The sequence below is a fragment of the Acipenser ruthenus genome, chromosome 6 (assembly GCF_902713425.1).
Source record: "Acipenser ruthenus chromosome 6, fAciRut3.2 maternal haplotype, whole genome shotgun sequence".
In the NCBI taxonomy this organism is placed as follows: domain Eukaryota; kingdom Metazoa; phylum Chordata; class Actinopteri; order Acipenseriformes; family Acipenseridae; genus Acipenser; species Acipenser ruthenus.
Window position 1 is genome coordinate 2,418,339 of NC_081194.1, and position 9,869 is coordinate 2,428,207.

Here is a 9,869-nt window from a genome sequence, read left to right on the forward strand (position 1 = left end):
AATTCAAACATGCTGCTTGACAGATGAAACTATATAAAAAAGGAAAGCTTAACAGAATTGCAATAGAACAGGTTTCTCACACACCTGGTGTCTTTTCTAGAGCGTTATATTTTTGGATGAGGACTTGCTAGAGGTTTTGTGCTGCAACAGTAATGAGTCTAACGCCTACAGTATAATACTGTGTTAGAGAAATTATATACAGTGCAACGCAATTCTAAACAGTGCTGTGTCGTTACATACAAGAAAACTGCAACAGTCAGCAACTATTTATTACATTGTAATTACATATGAGGTTGTGTAGTAACAGTGTATAATACAGTGTTACAGAACAGAAGAAACACATTACGTTATTACTGCTGTATCCTGTGTTGTCCGTACATTTTTTAAGATCACACATGGGTCATAAATCCATCAACATTTACTCGGAGTGTTCACCAGAAGGAAGATCATGTATTTTATAAGGACTGTATCCAAATCCTGCTGCACGGCTTTTTTTTGTTCCCACAATACGCCACTAATTGCAATCAGAGCACCAGTATGCTAGCAGGAGGGAGCATGAGTTGGATACACAACAAGGTTTATTAGAAAAATTATCTTTCTGTCATCCCAAAATGCATCTTGGTTACACTCAAATGTTTTTATAGCAGCGTATGTGGAGCACAGATAATGTCACAAATTATGCTGGGATTGATCAATAACATCAAGGAAATGCTAGAAGTCCACAGTGTCACTCTTTCCTTTTCTATGCCACGAGATGGAAATACAGCACAGACTGGTCTACAGTGCCTTGCATAAGTATTCACCTCCCTTGGACTTTTCCACATTCTGCAGTGTTACAACCTGGAATTAAAATGGATTTAAAATTAGGATTTTTTGTCACTGATCTACACAAAATAGTCCATAATGTCGAAGTGGGGAAATAAATCACATATTTTTCAAAATTATTTACAAATAAAAAACTGAAAAGTCTTGATTGCATAAGTATTCACCCCCTTTGCTGTGACACCCCTAAATAAGCTCTCGTGCAACCAATTGCCTTCAGAAGTCACATAATTAGTTGAATGGAGTCCACCTGTGTGCAATTAAAGTGTCACATGATCTCAGATTAAATGCACCTGTTTCTGGAAGGCCCCAGAGTTTGTTAGAGAGCATATCTAAACAAACAGCATCATGAAGACCAAGGAGCTATCAAAACAAGTCCGGGATAAAGTTCTGGAGAAGCACCAATCAGGGTTGGGTTATAAAAAAATATCCCAAACTTTGAACATCCCCCGGAGCACCGTTAAATCCATTATTAAAAAATTGAAAGAATATGGCACAACCGCGACTCTGCCTAGAGAAGGCCGTCCACCAAAACTCAGTGACCAGGTAAGGAGGGCATTAGTCAGAGAAGCAACCAAGAGGCCAATGGTAACTCTGAAGGAGCTGGAGAGATCCACAGCTGAGATGGGAGAAACCGTCCATGGGAAAACTATAACCCGGACGTTCCACAAAGCTGGCCTTTATGGAAGAGTGGCGAGAAAAAAGCCATTGCTGAAAAAAACCCATATCAAATCCCGTTTGGATTTTGCCAAAAGGCACGTGGGAGACACAGCAAACATGTGGAAAAAGGTTCTCTGGTCTGATGAGACCAAAATTGAACTTTTTGGCCTTAGCGCAAAATGCTATGTGTGGCGCAAAGCCAACACTGCTCATCACCCTGAGAACACCATCCCCACGGTGAAGCATGGTGGTGGCAGCATCATGTTATGGAGATACTTTTCATCGGCAGGGACTGGGAAACTGGTCAGGATTGAGGGCAAGATGGATGGAGCCAAATACATACACCTGTTTCAGTCTGCAAGAGACCTGGGACTGGGGCGGAGGTTCACCTTCCAGCAGGACAATGACCCTAAACACACAGCCAAAGCTACACTGGAGTGGTTTAAAAACAAGAACCTGAATGTCTTAGAATGGCCCAGTCAAAGCCCAGACCTCAATCAGATTGAGAATCTGTGGCAAGACTTGAAAATTGCTGTTCACCAATGGTCCCCATCCAACTTGACAGAACTTGAGCAATTTTGCCAAGAAGAATGGGCAAAAATTGCAGGATCCAGATGTGCAAAGCTGGTAGAGACTTACCCAGAAAGACTCACAGCTGTAATTGCTGCCAAAGGTGCTTCTACCAAGTATTGACTCAGGGGGGTGAATACTTATGCAACCAACAAATGTCTTTTTTTTTTGTTTAATTAACTTTTGTGTCACAATAAAAAATATTTTGCACCTTCAAAGTGTTAAGTATGTTGTGTAAATCAAATGGTAAAAATCCCAATTAAATCCATTTTAATTCCAGGTTGTAACACTACAAAATGTGGAAAAGTCCAAGGGGGGTGAATACTTATGCAAGGCACTGTATGTATTACACTATTAACAAAGAGCAGCACCCAACTGATTTTGTGTGCCAGGTCAACCATAATCAAAGTGGCCAGTTTCCCTTATTAAAAAATCTCACAGATGTATATGCACGCAAAGCTTTTCTTGATAAATATACCCTTTATCTGAAGGCATCAGTTACAAACAAAACTGTTTTTTCACAGACATGTAACATTCATCCTGCACCCTAAAGAATACACTACAGGTTTGGTTCACTTCATTCTGTCAACACTCTCTTACACTATGAATGTTGGATTGTCTAGTTGATGAAAGCTGGGGCGAGGCAGCATTTCAACCTATTTTTTGTTCGAAGCAGGCGGTCATGCACAGGACGGATGTCAGGGGCGATGTTTTGTTGCGAGGCACAAGGTACTCCTATGTCTCTTTTGTTTGATGTAGTAAATGAGATTAAACTGGGACAGTCTAACAAAAAAAACAAGGTCTAATGCATAAACAAACATGGGCGTTTCCTCCATTCTTTAACCAAGGTGTTCTTTTGAAAGTCAATTAATTCCTATTTTTTGAATGGCGGGAAATTCACATTCAGCTAACAAAATGAGAAACAAGCACCTTAGGAGTGCTGAAGAGAACTCGGCTTAGATCACGTAGTTGTTTGGTTCTAGTTATGTAAAATTAACAGTGTTTTAAAATAACAGGAGTTAAAGACTGAAGTAAACACTTTGAAAATATGCCCCCTGGCAGTATTTGCTTCTAAAATGCTTCTTACAAATATTCACAGTATTAAATCAAAGTTACAGTGGATACCATGAGCACTTTCAAAAGTGACCACATTGCAAAGGAAACCAGCCACGCTGTGGTGCATGCGGTATCATGAAAACCAGCGACCAAACCAACTGAATGATGGGCTTGCTGGCAGCATGGTACTGCAGTGAAGGTTAGCAGGCTTGCAATGGCAGGTATGTTTGGCAGGTATCTGGAGTATCTCTTAAAAAGGTTTACCATGGCAATCTGCACAATCATTTTGCAAGTTTGACTTTCATACTTTTACTATGCATTTACTTGTTTATTTTTAGTTTTTACCATGAGATTGTCCTTGATTGCATGTGTTTTACCGTGCTTCCACTACAGTATGTGTTCACTATACCACACTTGACTTTGCTGTTCGTTTACCATGGCATAGTACTGGAGAAGCCTAGGTGAGAGCATCACAATGAGAGGGATCTGAAAATTGAGAGGAAAGAGATTTGTGATATTCCATTAAAATGCATTGTCAGATTCTTTCTCTTAAGAACATTTAGACTAGAATGTTCTTAATGTTCTTAAAATGAACTTGGCACTTTGCAGTAATCTTTAAAAAGGGGGAACTTTAATTATTGGATACAACGGCGCATTGGTGCCTGTGGAAACCAGGCTTTATTAAAGGAAAAATAGACTTAGACTTGAATACTCAGTGCTAACCAAGGTTTCAAAGTTCTTACATCCCCTTTATCAGTGGTACCCCTATAGATCTAATTTTGGTTCTTCTCAGCCCAATAATAAATGTCAATGAAGCTGCTAAGGTAAGCGCTGGTTAGCACTCCATCAAGCACTTGTACTAATGAATATTGAGAACGAACTAGTTCTCTATACAGAAGACGACGTATATTACCCCCGAAGGCTTCTTTGTACTGTACAGAAACAGGATTAGGTTGAAGTAACAAGACAACGCCTCAGCAGCGAGGTCTGGGGTTTCAGAAACACAAAGCTGGCTTGAACCAGCAGCAAAACAAACATTTCAAATGTATGATAAACACGATCGCTATCTTTAAGGCTTCAGATATCACGTTTCACAATATACTCCTGCTGACATCGAAAACACACAGCATACCATTGCTTACAGTACACCCTGCTGACATCGAAAACACACAGCATACCATTGCTTACAGTACACCCTGCTGACATCGAAAACACACAGCATACCATTGCTACAGGACCTTTTCCTAAGGTTTTGTAATGATCCACTTGCATGCGTTTTTTTTATTGTCCAGAACGATCACAGTTTCTGTTACATGCAGGCCCTGATAGTCAGAGTGGAAAGCAGAGGAATATGGGATAGATCAAATAGATAAAAGATCGTAGACGTCTACTGAAACATCAAACACAATAAGCTATTCATGCATTATTTGCACGTGTCGAGATTCAGGTTTTTGTATATTGCTAATTTATTTTTAATATACAGTACAACATCGCATATCCGACCCCCTGTGGACTGGGGTATAGGGGGATATGTGAAAAAGTCGAATTTGCAAACATCCATAGAAAAAAGGATTTACACATCCATAAATAGGTTGGTGAACAAAAACACGCAAACTGCTTTAAACATGGGGAAATGTTTTGCTTTAAAAAGTAAGCAAACGTAAACGAGATTAATTAGGCTACAGATACACAGTGTTGCTATAAGCCATCTCCACGCAAAGCTTTGAAAAAAAAAAACACAAAACAAAACGGTAAATGTACAGTAACCTGCAACTGATGGCTTTTTTCTTAACTCTAGAAGTCCCTGCCTCCCTGGTTCTGCTTTCTTAATATCTCTGTCACAGTACTTTGCGCTCTTTCTTGATATTGCCAACAGCCGGTAAGCAGCTCGGTTTGAATATTGCTTCGGCTGTTTTAAACAAACGGCCGGTAAGCATTGTGTTTATGAAGCTTGCTTTGTTTAATTTGTTTAATTTAAAAGCTACAACAACACGCTGCCAATATCTGCAAGCGTGCGCTCTATCATATAAACACATTGAACACAAAAAAAAAGCTCACTGCTACACGCAGCTGACTGACACATGCACACAGCCCGCCTCTCTTAAAGGGGAACGCACCAAAAGGCCGATTGCTATAACGCTTTCTTTCTGTTTCCATTACGGAAGATGCATTTACTACCAATGCCATTACTCTCGTAGCCTACTTTTAATATTTATTTATTTATTTATTTAGTGAGGCGGTTAATTGATCAGGGCGGTTATGAAACGTTCCACTGTAACGTTAAATTTACAACTGTCACAGACTTGTCAAATTCACTCCCGCTGGCAGAAGAAGACATCTCCACTTCTAGACTTGCTATCTGACAGTCAGCGTTACTGATGAAAATGTTCCTGAACACTGCTAGGATGAACTCCAAGAACATTTTAAATGCGGTTGGTTAGATTTACTCCCACTTCTCTGCTCCCACACTTTATATCTTCATCTCAATATGTAAATCAGGGGTCATACAGTTTTTCTAATGGAAACTTGAAGGTCTTTTCAAGGGCCATCAAGGACCACTGTATCAATTTTCAAGACCCTATTTTAAGGAGTTTAACAGTTTTCAGTGTTGATGATGCCAATAACCAACTGTAGAAATAAGGCTTATTATCAGCAGAAATCTAAATTAAGCTCACTTTTTATGTATAGATTAGCTCTGGACCAATAAACTTTCTTATTCAGTTTGGGCTGCTGTAGCAATAGTCCAAGAATTTAGTCTAGTAAATCAAGTTACAGACCATAGAGGAAAAAGTAAAATAAATAAATAAAATAAATCCTGTCCAGCATAGCTGATCTTGAACAAAACTTGAAAAACAAAATAAAAAAATCACTTTTAAAATTAGATATTATACTGTCTACAAGCAAGTTATTCCATCAATTACACTAACATGATTCCTTTAGTTCTCTCAGTTTGTCTTCTAGCTCCATCTCCACATATTTTAGTTGTTCTTGCTTTTCCTTGGCAGTTCTTCTCAAACTGATTTGGAAATTAGACTCAGTTTGCCAGTTGTTTCAGCTTTTTCTGCACATCTGTCAGCTGATTTCATGAGGACTTGGACATCTTCCTTCATTCGTTTCTTTTTTGCACTGATCTTTGAAACCTCCTCCATCAAGGACCTTTTCTGATGAGTTTTCTTCCGAGCCTCCTTTTCTCTGCGTTGGTCCTCCAGAGACCTCTGGTGTTTCTGCCTAGCACCTGCTGCTGAAAGGAGCAGCTCTTTGGAGTAGCTGATGTTAGCCACACTATGAACATGGTCATTAATGATACGCTGTGCTATCAGGGATTGCTCAGAAAGGTTTTCCACCATCACTTCTTTGTTCACTGAAAACCCACGCTCAACTGTTACTTGTCCATGTGACAGGATAAGCACAATCTTCAGTCTCATAAAGATGTCTGAACTCAACTTTGTTAGCCAGTCATAAAAGAATGTATCCAATCTATCAACCTCGGGTCTGGAGCTACTAAAGGAAAAGGAATCTCCAGAAAGTGAAACATCATAAAAATGGCTAAATTCATTCAGAAGTTCATCACACCTGCTTTCTGTGATGCGCCCTGCTTCAGCCAGTAGCCGCAGAACACAGGTCAGTTTTCTGTTGCATGCTTTATTAGAGATGAGGACCCTAGGATCAAGAAAGTTCACATTTCTCACCAGAAGGTATCATCTTCAGCAGTTCCACCTGAATTCCAAAAGTTGTCAGATGTTTGCTACTTTTGAGTTCCATCGTAATTCTTTCTGTAACAAAGCCAACCTTCAGTTTGGATACATCGATGTGGTTTGTTGGATGTCAATTTTTAGAAGTTTAAATGCTTATGTGGCACCTCTCATTATTTCAGGTATGATAAACCTTTCCATCAGTCCCTTGATCAAATATGTCATGTCACTGGAGAGAAATGGTAGCATTGGTTTGTCAGTCTGGAAAAGTTTTAAGAATGGTTTGATTTATCTGGCAATCACCAAGAAAAAGTTCAGCTTGACTGTGAAAAAACTAACATATTTACTAACTGTCTGGACATGCCTAAATGATTTGTTGTTTAGCTCTGTAACGTGTCCAGATTTTGCTGCACTCACATACTGTTCAACATAAGGTATGATGTGAAGGGTTCTCTCAGCAACCTTTTCAAGCCATCTGTGTCTGCAGAAATCTAGGAGAAAAGTTGTGTAACCTGTCACAGTTATGAAGTCTTCACGGTGAGCTGGCGAATCTTTAAACAGCCATCGCAGACTTGAAAGGGCATGGCCAATTTCCCAATCTGTTGCTGCACATCCACTTTGGAATGAATTGTGCAGTACATGCAAGCCACAGCTCCCCATGTTAAGCATGTTCTTACTTGTTTGCTTTTCAATGTTTTCTTGCAACATGGAGTACAGCCTCCAATGTTGCAAGGTGTGCCGTTTTTCTTTCCCCACAAGTGAGTTGCTTAGTTATTGCACTGTTATTACACATACATTGAAAAATGCTGCTTATCCCTTCACATGCCTTGTATGACTAGTGACTAGTGATTACTTTGGCTGTCCAGCAAATTTCTACAGCCAAAGCTGGATTTGAACTGACAAAAGACCGCATGGTGCTTGCTGATGAGGTTGATGGTTTGGTTGCAAGTTGAGATGTAACAGTTGATCTTGTAGTTGATATGGAAGTTACATGGAAGTTACAGTTGATGTTGATGGCATTAAGAAATCACCAGTTCTTGGCCCTGCTTTCCCCACACTGTTTTATGTAGTCCTGATGCTTCTTGCCTTTAAAACATAAATAAATACAATTAAGTTACATGAATGACTTTGTTTATTTGTTGCAAGTAATGGTACACTGTGTGTTTGCATACAGTATATGGTTAGGGCTGAAAAAATTAATGCTGGCCCAGACTCCCTAAACACTGAAGGTATTTAGTGGTTCACCTATTCAGATAAAGAACAAACACAATGTTAAAGAGAACTTCAAAAAGGATCCTAGAGCAAATCAGCATTTATTTTTTATTTTTAATGTAATAGTAGCTCTAATTAAAGCATTCAATTTGTTTACAGAGAATAAGGCAAATATTTTAAGGGTGAAGGTTGAAAATGCAGTGACAAGTGTGTTATTTTTTTCATATTAGCATAAAAGCATTCATCAGACTTCAGACAATCAATCAAAACGCAGTTAGTCGAGTTACAAGTCATTACGATGTTTACTTATTTAGCAGTTTTACTTTATGTTTTTAAAATGTCAATAAACTGTCAGTGTCAGCGTCAAGACCAGTGGAGCTAAAGCAGGTACACACAGATGCACATACATTGTTTTAATATACAGTACTATTACATTTACATTGTTTTAATATACAGTACTATTACACTTACGTTAAAATTTTATGTTAAAATGAGCTACTCACAGTGGCAACAGATTATTTACATTTAAGTCACTGTTAGTCAGTTAATTTTGCTTTAAATGAAAGCAGTTGAACAATCACAACAATTATTATATTGCTAAAATATCAATACCAATTCCAATTCCTTTGAATGAATTTGAATTGGGAATGGATTTTAAAAAGGAATTTAAAAATAGGAATTGCCCCCATCTTCAAAATGTATGAGGAGACAATGACTAATGCTACAACATAGCAAACAAGATATCTGCCATAGTAACTGATAATGCTGCCAACATGGTGAAGGCGTTCACCATGTTCCCACCATCGGATGTCCAGGACAGTGCCACAGATCAGGATGTGTCGGCTGACGTTGTTGATTTGGTCGATGTAAGTGAGGAGCTGGATTATTTGCCACCTGAATGGAGCCCCTGCTTTGCTCACACTCTACAACATGTTGTCTGTGATGCCCTGGAGCAAGCCCCATAAAGACAGTGATAACAAAGGTTTCCAAACTCTTTTGCCACAAATCCACCGAGGCCCTAGAAGGACATTTCAAACTGCAGATTGCAAATGCCAGTAGGTGGAATAGCCAATTGACGATGATGAAATCCATCCTGCGAGTCCCTGCCTAAGTTCTGTCTGAGCTACATGCCACGTGTAAGTTAACGCCTTATGAACTGAAACTCATAAGGGAACTATGTGAAATACTGGATCCCTTTGAGGAAGCCACTGACAAGTGCCAGGGAGATCAGGTAGTCACTGCCAGTTATGTCATTGCATGTGTTCGGGGTCTACATCATGCTGTGGCAGATATAAGGGAAACCTACAACAGTAAGTTCGTGGTAACCATGCAGTCTTCCCTTGAGAAACGCCTTGCCAAGTTTGAGGACATGGAGTGTTTCCAGATGGCTGCCACTCTGAACCCACGTTTCAAACTGGATTGGTGCATGGATGAAGAGGTGAACAATATCAGGGAGCTTTTGACCAACAAGGTCATCTCTCTGTCTCCAAAAGTAGATGCCATGGCAAGGGATTCAACATCACCCCCACCAAAGAAACGTATAAAACTTTTTTCATACCCACTCCACACCAACCCCACCACTAATTACTTGAGCCAATCATGCCTGTCAGAAGATGCTAATCCTCTAGCATACTGGAAGGAAAACCAGAACAAGCTTCCTGTCCCAACTTGCCTGCAAATATCTCACCATACCTGCCTCTTCAGCACCTGTAGAGAGACTTTTTAGTGTGGCAAGCAAAGTACTCAGGCCAGAACATGTAATCTGAGTGATGTGAAATGTGTTGAATTTATGATTATCCGGTGTAACCATGATAATGTTCATGTTAGAATACAAATGTTGAATGAAAAAATAAGATT